Consider the following 16464-nt stretch of genomic DNA (forward strand, 5'->3'; position numbering starts at 1 on the left):
TAGTTTATCTTGACTTAGTGAGCGAGTGCTTTATGTAAATATCAGCCTATAGCATTATTAGGCCTTCATGAATACTTGAATGCATTTCCCCTATTTATAAGTTGATAGAATTGACCGATGGTTTTGTATTTGGCATAAAGATATGTGTGGTATTTGTAAATCCCCACGAATTGGAGGTCATACAGACTAATAGCATTCCTAATGCTTTTCCAGTGAATAAAATATGACGTGCACAGCCCAGAGGTGTTGTGATTTTCAAGTCAACTCTGCAGCAAATCAGTGGCGTTAACCTGAAATTATGTTCTTTACCCAAATTATATTTAAGAAAAAGCATTGGGCTCTTACTGTACTTCACTGTAAGGTTGATCAGCGTTAGTCTTTCAGTTCAGATAGACTGTTTGCTCAACCTCATTACATTTTAAAATTTTTGTTCGTCTTATTACTTCATGTCCGTATTTACATAGTACCATATTTCTTAGTCATAGATGTACAGTATGTGGAGGTGCACAATACAAGTGAATGATATGATTTTGTACAGCCTTATTTGATTCTTTATACTAACCTTGTCAAACGTTTCTATGGCTGTTTTTTCCCAGCAGATAGTGCACAGCTTGGTGCCCACTGATGACATTTTGAACAGCAATCTAGAGCCACTTTCTGCAACTCAAAACAGTGAAAAATTATATCAGTTGGCAGGTTTTGTTCTTAGCAGTGCTGTTCAGGCTGTACAGTTCAGTGAGCACATTCCTTAGGATTCAGCAGTCATCGGTTGCCTGTAAGGGTCATTGTCTTAGGATTCAGCAGTCACCGGTTGCCTGTAGGGGTCATTGTCTTAGGATTCAGCAGTCACCGGTAGCCTGTAAGGGGTCATTAGAATTCTGGGCGAATAAAGGCGGGAAAAAAAACTCAGTCCAGGCCATTTTCTGCCCCTCATGGCCTTGATTCCAGAAGTTTGCCTCCACAAAGCTCCTCAACCAGGGGGATTTAAAATTGTGCTAAAGCTATCATGTGATGTATGTGCATTAAAATGTCCGAGGCAGTCTGAAGTACAGCCTGCAACGATTAATCGATTAATGATTAATGATTAATGATCGACAGAAAATTGATCGCCAAATATTTTTTAGAATCAATTAATCATTTCGAAAAAAAAAATAGAAAAATTATCTTGTTCCTGCAATTAATTTTTTCTGGTTTCTTGTAAACTGCTTATCTGTGGGTCAGGACAAAAAAGACATTTGAGGATGTCATCTTGGGCTTTGAGGAAAAAGTGATCAACATTTTTCACAATTCCGTAACATTTTATAAACAAAACGACTAATCGATTAAGTCGAGAAAGTAGTCGACAAATTAATCGATAATGAAAATACTCACTGGTTGCAGCCCGAGTCTGAAGCTACGATTGTGGTATCGTACAGTCTTTGCTGCATCTGTTTGATGAACACAAAAAACCATCAATGCTCCCTAAATGGTACAGAGGCCGTGGCGTTGTGTACTTTGATGCAGACGGCTGAACGAACATGAGAAATCAAACGTGTCAGGTTAACGACGTGATTTACTCGCCGCTGAGAGCTTGAGCCTTCCAGGCATTCACTGCACCCTTCAACTTGCTGCTGTCACATACTTCTCTGTAGCGATAGCATGTATAGTGCTGTACATTGCCTGCTTGTGCATGTACACACACACACACACACACACACACACATACGCTCTCACATGCTCCACAGCCAAATCCAGGTGCTCTTTGTTGTTCCCGAAGTTTATTGCGTTCACCCACAAGCCGCCTACAGAAAACAGTTATGCAAGACACAATCTAGCCCACACATGTCTGCACCGGCACTGGATGCGTCTGGGAAAAAGTCATGAAGATGACTATTATTTCATGAAATAGATTTCAACTAATGGCATGTTGAACGTCATCTTCTTATTCCAGATAACTGACATCGCTGGACTCCTTGCAACTCCTGTGACGGACAACAGCAGCAAGTTTTCTCCCTCAGGGTGAGTATTAGAACACGGTGCCTTCATGTCCATCTGTCAAAAGAAGCTTTCACCTTGAGAAAGATTAGCGTAGCCATTTCAAGAATCGACAATATCAAGATTAACAGCAGCCTATAATCTCAAGATCCTTCGTCTTAAAAAGCAAAACATATGAATGTATTTTAAATGTTTTTATGAGTAGTTTTTAGGCCATTGTCAACATCAAAGTCAAGCCTTTGTTCGTCCTTCTTGTCGTGGTGCCACACCATTGTTAGCTCTATTCTGTTTGGGTGATTGTAGTGGCTAGTTGAGGTCAAGGGGGCCCCATTCCCTCTCAAATGTAACAAATCTTCATCTTGTCCACCTTGATAGAATTCCCCCTCTGCTGGCCAACCTTTCAGTTGTGCCTGTTTGGTTTTCACACCCCAAGGATTTTCAATCTACTCTAGCTTAGAAGTTATGATATGCATTAGGGCCAACAAATGTGGCCAAGTGTGGATATCACATATTTTTATGTTTTCTCTTTTTTTTTATCCTTTGTAGATGGATGTCTTGATTGAGATTTGTAGTGTAACAGAGCAGAATGAAGTGAACAGCAGTCATATTAGCTTTAACCTGATGTTGCCATACAGAGTACGAAATGACTTGGTGATGCTGATACAGAAAGAATAGAAATTCCACTATATCACAGGCAGATTAGCTCCTACAGTAGTACGCTTTTAAGGCTAAACATCTATATGGCTATTTTTACCCTTTAGGATGAAATATGCCCGCTCTGCGTCCGTAGAACAAGGTGGAAGACGAGCACTCTAAAATACCTAAGTGGTGAGTGAAAAACTTTTTATTGTCCTCTGCATGCCTGGTGTTGTCTGTTCATCCTGACTGTGTCCAGTGTAACGAGCCACATCACTCATGACTGGTGTTGTCTGTTCATCCTGACTGTGTCCAGTGTAACGAGCCACATCACTCATGACTGGTGTTGTCTGTTCATCCTGACTGTGTCCAGTGTAACGAGCCACATCACTCATGACTGGTGTTGTCTGTTCATCCTGACTGTGTCCAGTGTAACGAGCCACATCACTCATGCCTGTTGATGGGCTTCGGCTTTAGGCTCAGAGAGTATCATCACGCTACACATTTTTGTATTTGATATTGATTTTATGGTCTGGAAAGGTATTGAAAAACTTGAAATTATTCAGTGAGAACTCACCTTTTCATTTAGTTAATGCATACTTTTGAGGAAATCCGTGCGGCGCGGTCTGATTCTATTAAGAAAACCAATTACCAATGTTGAAAATGTTACGCAGGAAAAAACTATTTACTACTATTTCACATGCTATAATGTGCTTTCATTTAACAAAGCTTTTTTAATTGACATTTTAAAAACCTGTATCAAATTTGAAGTATCGCTTTCAGGATCTAACCTCTAACACATGACACATCAAATGCTGTAATTATATAACTGAAAGTGCCGAATGTCACAATTTGCTAGTGAGAAACGCTAGTCCTGCAAAGTGGATCAGACATGGATAACGATCTCTTCCAAGCTAATGATACCAGAGGGAGTGTGTCGCCAAGTCAGTGCACACATGAGTGTAAAGAATCCTGGGTCAAGTAATGGGACACATAAATGACTGATTACAGATTGGACACACACACACACACACACACACACACACACACACACACACACACACACGTTGCCAGACTTAGGCAGTGAAGGGGAGGAGACTCTAGTTAAATAATTTAATTAACCGTACTTGCTTTGTAGTACATTATGTAATTTTTTAGGTACAGTTTTAGGTCAACAGAATGGCATGAGTGCAAGTTTGAATGGAACGATAAACTAGTATAAGTTATTTTTCAACCTTTTTATTTTGCCGTGGTAAATTAGGCTTATATATTCCATAGAGCATCACTTGTAATCTTTGTTTTCACATTAGTTCCCAAAGTCACCTTCACAATCTTCACACCATGAATAATTCAAATGAATCAGCCTGAAAGTTTAACAGCACAATAAGACAGCTAGTGAGTTTGTGTAGTTGGGTGATTTCAAGGTTGTAGGCGGAGAATACTGTCAGTTTGCGTTGAATCCAGGCCATTAGGTTGATTTAAATATTCTGCCCCAGACTTCAGGGAGAAAAATCTATTTATCTCAATACTCTGCTGCAGAGTTGTGCCTTTGAGGTCCAGATATGATGAAAGCGTGTGGGCAGGAGTGTAGATGCTGGGTGGCTCAGCCGTAGACCCAGGTCCACCTCCCCAAGAGTCTCATCTACACAGACTCAGCCGTAGACCCAGGTCCACCTCCCCAAGAGTCTCATCTTCACAGACTCAGCCGTAGACCCAGGTCCACCTCCCCAAGAGTCTCATCTTCACAGAGTTAAGAAGTGGCTCAGCCGTAGACCCAGGTCCACCTCCCCAAGAGTCTCATCTTCACAGAGTTAAGAAGTGGCTCAGCCGTAGACCCAGGTCCACCTCCCCAAGAGTCTCATCTTCACAGAGTTAAGAAGTGGCTCAGCCGTAGACCCAGGTCCACCTCCCCAAGAGTCTCATCTTCACAGAGTTAAGAAGTGGCTCAGCCGTAGACCCAGGTCCACCTCCCCAAGAGTCTCATCTTCACAGAGTTAAGAAGTGGCTCAGCCGTAGACCCAGGTCCACCTCCCCAAGAGTCTCATCTTCACAGAGTTAAGAAGAGGCTCAGCCGTAGACCCAGGTCCACCTCCCCAAGAGTCTCATCTTCACAGAGTTAAGAAGAGGCTCAGCCGTAGACCCAGGTCCACCTCCCCAAGAGTCTCATCTTCACAGAGTTAAGAAGAGGCTCAGCCGTAGACCCAGGTCCACCTCCCCAAGAGTCTCATCTTCACAGAGTTAACAAGAACCCACATTTCCTTTTCCACCTAAAAGAGATTTGAATATTAGTTCTTAATTTGTCTAGTAACTAGGTAAAACTTCAAAGATGAACTCTTCTTGCATACTGTATCTTCTGGCCTAGAAAAGTCCTCATCATTGACAAAAAAAGGTATAATTGCCTGCCAATGTATACAGTATACTGTATATATATATATATATATATATATATATATATATATATATATATATATATCTACAGAAATTAAGTATTATCTTTGGCTGCTTTAAAGAAACTGCAGCTCGGACCGAACTCTGCTCACATTTCCAATTTGAAATAAATTTCTTGTCATAGATCAGAGACCTCTTGTCATTCCATTTCCAATCCTCCAATGCTTTCCCTCAGCCTGCTAACTGTCTTCCTCATGGGGGGGAACCTCCGCGGGTCTTTACCCTGGGCACTCAGAGCAGCTGAGGGGGTAGACGCACAAATCAAAGGGACTGTGACCGTTCCCCATTGGCAGCCTCCATTGTCTAGCCGATTTGGGATTGGTGGAGAAGGTGAAAATTGTGTGTGTGTGTGTGTGTGTCGGGGGGGGGGGGGGGGGGGGGGGTACTGGGGGGCGGCGGTGGGGGATCAGGCCCCCATTTTTCTAATCTTTATCCACCATTAACCCCGGTGCCCCAGTGTGTGGCTGAGATCAGGGCCATTGGTCAATCCCCCATTCACTGCCACCCAGAATATTTTAAAGTTAAGCCTCTTCTCTTAACAAAAAAAAGTCTTACTCATCAAAGGTTCGCTATCCCTTCTCTCTCACTCTCGGTCCCAAGGATCTGCTCCTGTTCTCCATGCGCCATGCTCTCTCCGGTCCGCTGTTTTGTCTCCACACTCAGGGAAGAGGGGAGGGAGGGAAGTTGGACGTTTTGGAAGTTCCCCAAGTTTCCATATTCCGATTTAATGAGGTTTAGTTTGGGGTCTGATAGTGTCGTGCTGTGAGCAAATTGGAGCAAAAGTGGAAGGAGCAGTGATGTCTGGATTAGGAGCCTGCCTGTTTTTAAATAGACTCTGGAATTGTACTTATATTATTTCCACACAGGAAATATCTTTCACACCTGATATGTATATTCTCAGCCTTTCCCTCTTGCCCTTCAGTGCTGGCGAAAATGCGCCATATGTAACCCATCACGCCGTGTTCCCATCGCTTTCAAAATATAACCATAACAAGGTTGAATTGTTTTAACGCGTCTGACTTCAAATCTATTCAGTCCAGACCTCCTACTCCATCTTCACATTTCACATTTACATCCCCCGCCAGTCTATATCATTTCTTAGCAAGTGCCAGTTGTTTATCCACCCGCTGTCTGATGGGAAGGAGGAATGAGGAGCTGGATATAGACACAGAGAAGAGGTGGAGATGCATGGTAGACAGTGAGAAGAGAAGAGGATATAGAAACAGAGAGCAGGTGGAGATGCATGGTAGACAGTGAGAAGAGCATATAGAAAGTTTAGAAACAGAGAGCAGGTGGAGATGCATGGTAGACAGTGACAAGAGAAGAGTATATAGAAACAGAGAGCAGGTGGAGATGCATGGTAGACAGTGACAAGAGAAGAGCATATAGAAACAGAAAGCAGGTGGAGATGCATGGTAGACAGTGAGAAGAGAAGAGTATATAGAAACAGAGAGCAGGTGGAGATGCATGGTAGACAGTGAGAAGAGAAGAGCATATAGAAACAGAGAGCAGGTGGAGATGCATGGTAGACAGTGAGAAGAGAAGAGTATATAGAAACAGAAAGCAGGTGGAGATGCATGGTAGACAGTGAGAAGAGAAGAGTATATAGAAACAGAAAGCAGGTGGAGATGCATGGTAGACAGTGAGAAGAGAAGAGCATATAGAAACAGAAAGCAGGTGGAGATGCATGGTAGACAGTGAGAAGAGAAGAGTATATAGAAACAGAGAGCAGGTGGAGATGCATGGTAGACAGTGAGAAGAGAAGAGTATATAGAAACAGAGAGCAGGTGGAGATGCATGGTAGACAGTGAGAAGAGAAGAGTATATAGAAACAGAGAGCAGGTGGAGATGCATGGTAGACAGTGAGAAGAGAAGAGCATATAGAAACAGAAAGCAGGTGGAGATGCATGGTAGACAGTGAGAAGAGAAGAGCATATAGAAACAGAAAGCAGGTGGAGATGCATGGTAGACAGTGAGAAGAGAAGAGTATATAGAAACAGAGAGCAGGTGGAGATGCATGGTAGACAGTGAGAAGAGAAGAGCATATAGAAACAGAGAGCAGGTGGAGATGCATGGTAGACAGTGAGAAGAGAAGAGTATATAGAAACAGAAAGCAGGTGGAGATGCATGGTAGACAGTGAGAAGAGAAGAGTATATAGAAACAGAGAGCAGGTGGAGATGCATGGTAGACAGTGAGAAGAGAAGAGTATATAGAAACAGAGAGCAGGTGGAGATGCATGGTAGACAGTGAGAAGAGAAGAGTATATAGAAACAGAGCAGGTTGAGATGCATGGTAGACAGTGAGAAGAGAAGAGCATATAGGAACAGAGAGCAGGTGGAGATGCATGGTAGACAGTGAGAAGAGAAGAGCATATAGGAACAGAGAGCAGGTGGAGATGCATGGTAGACAGTGAGAAGAGAAGAGTATATAGAAACAGAGAGCAGGTGGAGATGCATGGTAGACAGTGAGAAGAGAAGAGCATATAGAAACAGAGCAGGTTGAGATGCATGGTAGACAGTGAGAAGAGAAGGGCATATAGAAACAGAGAGCAGGTGGAGATGCATGGTAGACAGTGAGAAGAGAAGAGCATATAGGAACAGAGAGCAGGTGGAGATGCATGGTAGACAGTGAGAAGAGAAGAGTATATAGAAACAGAGAGCAGGTGGAGATGCATGGTAGACAGTGAGAAGAGAAGAGCATATAGAAACAGAGCAGGTTGAGATGCATGGTAGACAGTGAGAAGAGAAGAGGATATAGGAACAGAGAGCAGGTGGAGATGCATGGTAGACAGTGAGAAGAGAAGAGTATATAGAAACAGAGAGCAGGTGGAGATGCATGGTAGACAGTGAGAAGAGAAGAGCATATAGAAACAGAGCAGGTTGAGATGCATGGTAGACAGTGAGAAGAGAAGGGCATATAGAAACAGAGCAGGTTGAGATGCATGGTAGACAGTGAGAAGAGAAGAGTATATAGAAACAGAGAGCAGGTGGAGATGCATGGTAGACAGTGAGAAGAGAAGAGCATATAGAAACAGAGCAGGTTGAGATGCATGGTAGACAGTGAGAAGAGAAGGGCATATAGGAACAGAGAGCAGGTGGAGATGCATGGTAGACAGTGAGAAGAGAAGGGCATATAGAAACAGAGAGCAGGTGGAGATGCATGGTAGACAGTGAGAAGAGAAGAGCATATAGAAACAGAGAGCAGGTGGAGATGCATGGTAGACAGTGAGAAGAGAAGAGCATATAGAAACAGAAAGCAGGTGGAGATGCATGGTAGACAGTGAGAAGAGAAGAGCATATAGAAACAGAAAGCAGGTGGAGATGCATGGTAGACAGTGAGAAGAGAAGAGCATATAGAAACAGAAAGCAGGTGGAGATGCATGGTAGACAGTGAGAAGAGAAGAGCATATAGAAACAGAGCAGGTTGAGATGCATGGTAGACAGTGAGAAGAGAAGAGTATATAGAAACAGAAAGCAGGTGGAGATGCATGGTAGACAGTGAGAAGAGAAGAGCATATAGAAACAGAGAGCAGGTGGAGATGCATGGTAGACAGTGAGAAGAGAAGGGCATATAGAAACAGAGAGCAGGTGGAGATGCATGGTAGACAGTGAGAAGAGAAGAGCATATAGGAACAGAGAGCAGGTGGAGATGCATGGTAGACAGTGAGAAGAGAAGAGTATATAGAAACAGAAAGCAGGTGGAGATGCATGGTAGACAGTGAGAAGAGAAGAGCATATAGAAACAGAGAGCAGGTGGAGATGCATGGTAGACAGTGAGAAGAGAAGAGTATATAGAAACAGAGCAGGTTGAGATGCATGGTAGACAGTGAGAAGAGAAGAGGAGAGATTGCATGGAGATTGTTTGTCCAGAGTGCACAGTTGCCATGAGAATAGAGTTAGAAAGAGGGGAGGTGGGAGGCTCAGAACAAGTATTGCTATCACTCCTGATAGAGCAGACAGAGACCCTCAATGAATCTATCGACCCTCCCCCCCCCCTCTCCCTCTCCCCCCCCCCCCCTCTCTCTCCCTCTCCCTCTGTCTTTCAGACAATTCTTCATACTCGTTTTCTGAGAGAGTAAATGGGTAGGTAGGATTTGTTTGGGAAACTGTATTTATTAGGAAATCAGTTGAATTTAGCCACAGCCAAGGTGTTGAATGTAACTCTGGGTTGTGGCCTGGATATCCACGGGTGTTCTCTCCTATAGTGGTGCACCTTGTATTAGGCCCACATTGGCCTCCATGGCTAAGTCCTGTGGAAATGCCTGATTGCATGCACTGCATGCACCAGCCTAATTTCTCTAAACGAGCGGGGATCTCGTGTTTCACGTGTTATTCTTTCCCGGCAAGTTAATTGGAGAAAGCTTGGGCGCGGAAGCTGGACCCGATGGCATCTCTCCAAGAGCCTGAGATTATTGTGAAACCCAACCCGGGGCAGGCATGACATCAGAGCAGCCTGACACCGGTTTGAACTCCTGATTTCAGGTGGGAAGAATTATGAGTGGCTTCACTCGCAGGTGATCGTGTCCAATGAATCGCTCTCACACAGTCGCACATTCTTCTCCCCAAGTCTCAATGCTGATTGTCCTGACAGATTGAACTTGTGTGTTATCACCAAGATGTCACGCACCCTCGTTTCACAGCGCTCGCTTTATGTCAGGCCTTCACAGCCCAGGCTTTTATACAGACTTTGTCATTACGACATCAACTAAAACTGCACTATTTTAACAAATTGATCAATTATATTTATCTTTGCGATTGCATATCATGTTACAGTGTTTAGAACAATCTTGAATTGCTGATCAATCAATGCTAAATTCTGAATATATTCTAGACACATATATTTCCAGAGTGTAAACATTGTGTTAATAATGTCACATGATGTTATCCACAGAAATTGGTTTCTTAGTAACACAGCTTTTTCCACTCTATTATTTCAAGCTCTGAGGCGGGTGTGACAAAGGCATTTTGGCTCCTGTGGTCATATAAGACTCACACATTGTTCAAATAATCAGATACAAAGAAGGTTTGTTTAAATGTGAATCAGATTAAGTTAGTTCGGTGTCCTGTTATTTGTGTAATCATCCCCCCCCCCTCCTCCATATGCATCTAAATGGAATGACAACACACGAACACCCATAATGTCTTTCTTTCTTTAAAGAGTTTTCGTGGGCATACAATACAGCAAAAAAACACATATTTTAATAGAAAGAGAAAAGATGACAAGATGACCGATTTGGTACCATCTTTGTCCTAACATTCTTAAGATTCCTCCAGGAGATAATGCCTTCTTAACAGCATTGGCCCTCTCTCTCTCTCTCAGTCTCAAACTCTACGTCTCAAATCAAAGCACACGGTCACAGCCACTGAAAAAGCTTTTACTCCCGAGGCAACAAGCCAAGTCCTTTGTTCATTATGATCATTTGATCGCGGCTTGAAAAGGGATACAGCGAAATAACTACAAGAGCTCGGAATCCCACTTCCTCACCACAAACCACAAGCCTAGACAGTGCAGCCGCTACTACCTGGTTGGAGGCGAGATGGGCAGGAAGGAGAAAGTGTGGAAAAAGACACACACACACAGACAGACACACACACACACACACACACACACACACACACACACACACCCACACACAGCATGCTCGATTTGGGTCATAGGTTGACAGACAGTGGAATGTGAATGTGTGTATGTTGACAAACTCCACTGCACTCTGAATGGGGTTTGTGATTACACCTCATCTCTCTCTCTCTCTCTCCCCGCTTTCTCTCCCTTTCACTCCCTCTCTCTCCCCATTTCTCCCCTCCTCTCCCCCCCTCACCGAGGTGCCTCTTGGGCAATCATGTGGTCACACTACCTGCCTCCTCGCTGCTCGAGAGTGCGGTTGACAAAAACAGCCCCAGGCCCGCCATGTGGAAAAGATTCAGTGGGTACACAGCATACACTCTGCACGCTCGCCCCGCGCGCGACTCCCTCGCTCTCTCCCTCTAAGTGACTGGAGCACCGGGGTGTTTCCTTCTCCTGCTCACCTGTGAAGGAAAAATGCCTTGGCTTTACCCTATATCCGTGTGTGTGTGTGTGTGTGTGTGTGTGTGTGTGTGTGTGTGTGTGTGTGTGTGTGTGTGTGTGTGTGTGTGTGTGTGTGTGTGTGTGTGTGTGTGTGTGTGTGTGTGTGTGTGTGTGTGTGTGTGTGTGTGTGTGTGCGCGTGCGCGTGCTTGTGCGTACCTCGATACCTTATACCTCGATAATCGATATTGCGACAATATTGTAGGTGCTCTCTCAAAATATTTACACAATGATATATTTGATAAATAATCATCAGTGATGTGGATATAATGATTAAGTGAGTTAAGACAAATAATAGAACATCTAGAACAGTGTGGTAAGTTCAGAAAATGACATCACTTTACAGTAATGCAGCCTTTAAAAGCAGGAAAAGACAACAGTTATGCCATATCACCATATCCAAAATCTAAGATGCTATCTAGTCTCCTATCATAATATCGATATATTGCCTAGCCCTAGTTAGTCAGTGGGTATTTTTTGTGTTTGGTGTGAGCGCGTGTGTGTGTGTGTGTGTGTGTGTGTGTGTGTGTGTGTGTGTGTGTGTGTGTGTGTGTGTGTGTGTGTGTGTGCTCTCGCCCCCTCCCCTCCCCTTTAGCCCTCTCTGGCCTGGCGGGCAGTTCCTCTCCGTCAGTGGAGTAGCACTCCTCATGTCATGTAACATAAAGGCTGGTGGTCAGTGAGAGCTCTCACCTGTCAGTCAGCCTCGGTGGTCCCGGCCTGTCGAGCTGCTCACCTGTGTTTATTGGACAAGACCCGCTCCGCTCTACCCAGGGAGAAAGCCCCCGTCTCCCTTCTCTCTTTCTCCTCCCTCCCTCACCTCCTCTCTCTCACTTTGTTTCTGTCTGTTTCTATACCCCCCCTCTCTCTCTCTCTCTCTCTCTCTCTCTCTCTCTCTGTCTCTCTCTCTCTCTCTCCTCTCTAGCCGTTCTCCCTCTCTCTCGCTCCCCATCTGTCTCAGCACAATATCAGTTTTTTACTTTGTCTCTCTTGACTTTATTTGGTTAAATCCACCACTCCCTTCTCTCCACACTTCTCCCTCTACACTTTATTTATCCTGCTCTCTTCCCCACTTCTCTTTCTTACTCTCCCTTCGTTTCTCCCTCCCTCTCTCTCTCGCCCTCCCTCCCTCCCTCTCTCTCTCTCCTACCGTCCACTTTTATTTTGTATTATTTTGGGACCTCTTTGTCCATCCCTGGGTTTGAAAGCTGCACTGTCTCTTTGGCAGTGATGTTCACCTCTTCTCTGCACCTGGCTGAGCACGCACGCACACGCACACACACACACACACACACACACACACACACATACACTCAGCGCTGCGAGACGACTGATTGAAACTTGTGTCTCAAAGTTGCTAATGTTCACTGGAGCATTATATTGGAGATAAAGTAAATAAAATAGGTTACCATGGGAGAAATCTCTGGAATGGACTGCCGTGATCTGGCAGGTAGCACACACGCACACAGACACAGACACACTCTCACACCGTGCGCCGCACGCATACGCACACAAACACACACATAAATTGAATGGCTGAAGGGTGTCAGTGATGTTGAGGTGTGAGTGGAGCGCTGGGTGGGGAGGTGGAGCGCAGGATGGGGAGGTATTTTTTCTACTGCTCAGGAATTTCACAAGTTTCATGTTTTTTGAGGAGCTCTCTAGAAAAGTAACAGTTGGATTCAAAGGGTTTGCAGTCGCTCACGCAGTCACCATGTACAGTAACAGTCACCATGTACAGTAACAGTCACCATGTACAGTAACAGTCACCATGTACAGTAACAGTCACCATGTACAGTAAGCACCTATTGTAGTTGCTGTTGACACCGTGGCAGTAAATAAGGACATTCGTATATCGCTGGTGAATTTCAGGCAGTCTGTCACTTACCAAATAGCGTAGACATACCGACCATGTAGTCTAAATATTGTCCTTAAAGAAAAGTTATTGACTATAAAAAACACAGCATTTTTCCATTACACTACTTTCAACTTGTGAGTCCAGTCAAACCCAATGCAGGATGCACCCCCCCTCCTCCCCACCTTCCTCTTAGCTCTGCTGTGCCATACCCCCCCCCCACCTTCCTCTTAGCTCTGCTGTGCCACACCCCCCCCCCCACCTTCCTCTTAGCTCTGCTGTGCCATACCCCCCCCCCCACCTTCCTCTTAGCTCTGCTGTGCCACATCCCCCCCCCCACCTTCCTCTTAGCTCTGCTGTGCCACACCCCCCCCTCCCCACCTTCCTCTTAGCTCTGCTGTGCCACACCCCCCCCTCCCCACCTTCCTCTTAGCTCTGCTGTGCCACACCCCCCCCTCCCCACCTTCCTCTTAGCTCTGCTGTGCCACATCCCCCCCCCACCTTCCTCTTAGCTCTGCTGTGCCACATCCCCCCCCCACCTTCCTCTTAGCTCTGCTGTGCCATACCCCCCCCCCCCACCTTCCTCTTAGCTCTGCTGTGCCACATCCCCCCCACCTTCCTCTTAGCTCTGCTGTACCACATCCCCCCCCCCCCACCTTCCTCTTAGCTCTGCTGTGCCACATCCCCCCCACCTTCCTCTTAGCTCTGCTGTACCACATCCCCCCCCCACCTTCCTCTTAGCTCTGCTGTACCACATCCCCCCCACCTTCCTCTTAGCTCTGCTGTGCCACATCCCCCCCCCACCTTCCTCTTAGCTCTGCTGTGCCACATCCCCCCCCACCTTCCTCTTAGCTCTGCTGTGCCATACCCCCCCCCCCCCCACCTTCCTCTTAGCTCTGCTGTGCCACATCCCCCCCACCTTCCTCTTAGCTCTGCTGTACCACATCCCCCCCCCCACCTTCCTCTTAGCTCTGCTGTGCCACATCCCCCCCACCTTCCTCTTAGCTCTGCTGTGCCACATCCCCCCCCCACCTTCCTCTTAGCTCTGCTGTACCACATCCCCCCCCCACCTTCCTCTTAGCTCTGCTGTACCACATCCCCCCCCCACCTTCCTCTTAGCTCTGCTGTACCACATCCCCCCCCCACCTTCCTCTTAGCTCTGCTGTGCCACATCCCCCCCACCTTCCTCTTAGCTCTGCTGTGCCACATCCCCCCCACCTTCCTCTTAGCTCTGCTGTACCACATCCCCCCCACCTTCCTCTTAGCTCTGCTGTGCCACATCCCCCCCCCCACCTTCCTCTTAGCTCTGCTGTGCCACATCCCCCCCACCTTCCTCTTAGCTCTGCTGTGCCACATCCCCCCCCCCCCACCTTCCTCTTAGCTCTGCTGTGCCACACACCCCCCCCCACCTTCCTCTTAGCTCTGCTGTGCCACATCCCCCCCCCCACCTTCCTCTTAGCTCTGCTGTGCCACATCCCCCCCCCCACCTTCCTCTTAGCTCTGCTGTGCCACATCCCCCCCCCCACCTTCCTCTTAGCTCTGCTGTGCCACACCCCCCCCCCACCTTCCTCTTAGCTCTGCTGTGCCACCCCCCCCCCACCTTCCTCTTAGCTCTGCTGTGCCACATCCCCCCCCACCTTCCTCTTAGCTCTGCTGTGCCACCCCCCCCCCCCCCCACCCCACCTTCCTCTTAGCTCTGCTGTGCCACATCCCCCCCCACCTTCCTCTTAGCTCTGCTGTGCCACACCCCCCCCCCTCTCCCCACCTTCCTCTTAGCTCTGCTGTGCCACATCCCCCCCCACCTTCCTCTTAGCTCTGCTGTGCCACACCCCCCCCCACCTTCCTCTTAGCTCTGCTGTGCCACATCCCCCCCCACCTTCCTCTTAGCTCTGCTGTGCCACATCCCCCCCCCCACCTTCCTCTTAGCTCTGCTGTGCCACATCCCCCCCCACCTTCCTCTTAGCTCTGCTGTGCCACATCCCCCCCCCACCTTCCTCTTAGCTCTGCTGTGCCACATCCCCCCCCACCTTCCTCTTAGCTCTGCTGTGCCACATCCCCCCCACCTTCCTCTTAGCTCTGCTGTGCCACATCCCCCCCACCTTCCTCTTAGCTCTGCTGTGCCACATCCCCCCCCCACCTTCCTCTTAGCTCTGCTGTGCCACATCCCCCCCACCTTCCTATTAGCTCTGCTGTGCCACTTTCTTCTCCGATTTTCTTTCAAACGCTCCTTTGAGTCCGTTCAATTCAAATGCTTTTGGCAGGAGAGGCCAGACCCTATTAGAAAGGCTAGTTAGCACGCTGGTGAAATGCTGCGGCTGGCTCTTTGTAATGACAGCTTTTAAACCAGTGTCCACCGAATGATCCCTCTGTTCATTTCTGATAGTTCAGGCCCTAACGCCACACGTGTGCCTTCATATTTGCAGCTGGTATTAGCGTATGTAAAACTCCCTTGTGTTCAGCGCGCTTCCATTCTGCGCCCTAAAGTGGTATAGGTGACATGCTAATACATTAGCATTGTGCCCACTGATAAATACTCGAGCAGGTCTTCCTCACTCTGCTGCTTCTGAATGTGTCCGGACGGCGCCTGCATTGTCGAAGCCAGCGGGTCATTCAGAACTCAGTGGCCCCTCCCCTCTCCACCTTTTGTCCAATATGTTTCGGCGCGGGTGATAGTTTTCTCATTTATTTAGTGAATAGAGGAGAAAGAGCGTTTTACATTTATGGAAATGGTGGAGTGGGTTATAATCTCCCACATATTCATGGAGGCAGACATTGGACCCTTGTGATACCGTACCCCCATTTGGCCATTGTCCCCGTCCCCTCCCGGCGTACTGTTCCCCCCTCAATGGGCAAAGCAGGCTTTAATCCTGTCTCTCTTTGGAATGACAATGTTTACTAGCTGTCATTCAGTGAGGAGCCAGGAGAGCGGCGCTCACATCACTCACATCACATGTGCCAGAGCCGGCCAACAAAGGTTCCTGTTAGCCCTCTGCGGAGAAAAGGTGAGGCTAGTTTGACATGTGTGTTAACCCCTAAAACCTCAAACTTCTGACCATGGAGGTGTGTCATACCTTACTGTACACACACTGCATCATACCTTACTGCACACACACTGCATCATACCTTACTGTACACACACTGCATCATACCTTACTGTACACACACTGCATCATACCTTACTGTACACACACTGCATCATACCTTACTGTACACACACTGTATCATACCTTACTGTACACACACTGTATCATACCTTACTGTACACACACTGCGTTACCCTTGTGGAGGCTTGAACATGTGCCTGTCCACACAACAACAAAGTGACATGGCAACATGGGGTCATTATGGGCTGTAAGGAGGGATTACAGCTGTAGATGTTGACAGCAAATTGGCTCTCAGAGCGTGTGTTGAACACACCTTTGTATGGATCAGACACACTTACAAAGAGGGAAGGTGTCTGTACTGTAAACCCTCTTTGTGCGTGTGTTT

General features: G+C 46.8%; 1 protein-coding gene across 1 annotated transcript in view; it reads left to right on the plus strand.

Moving 5' to 3' along the window:
* The window catches only part of foxp2 (forkhead box P2), a 161009-nt gene that overhangs the window by 11535 nt on the left and 133010 nt on the right, over positions 1-16464 (plus strand). The window contains exons 2-3 of the mRNA XM_083658114.1: positions 1931-1998; positions 2736-2802. The gene's annotated coding sequence lies outside the window, so the exon portion shown is untranslated. The remainder of the gene's footprint in view (positions 1-1930; positions 1999-2735; positions 2803-16464) is intronic.

The sequence above is a fragment of the Poromitra crassiceps genome (assembly GCF_964638095.1).
Source record: "Poromitra crassiceps genome assembly, chromosome: 2".
Classification (NCBI taxonomy): domain Eukaryota; kingdom Metazoa; phylum Chordata; class Actinopteri; order Beryciformes; family Melamphaidae; genus Poromitra; species Poromitra crassiceps.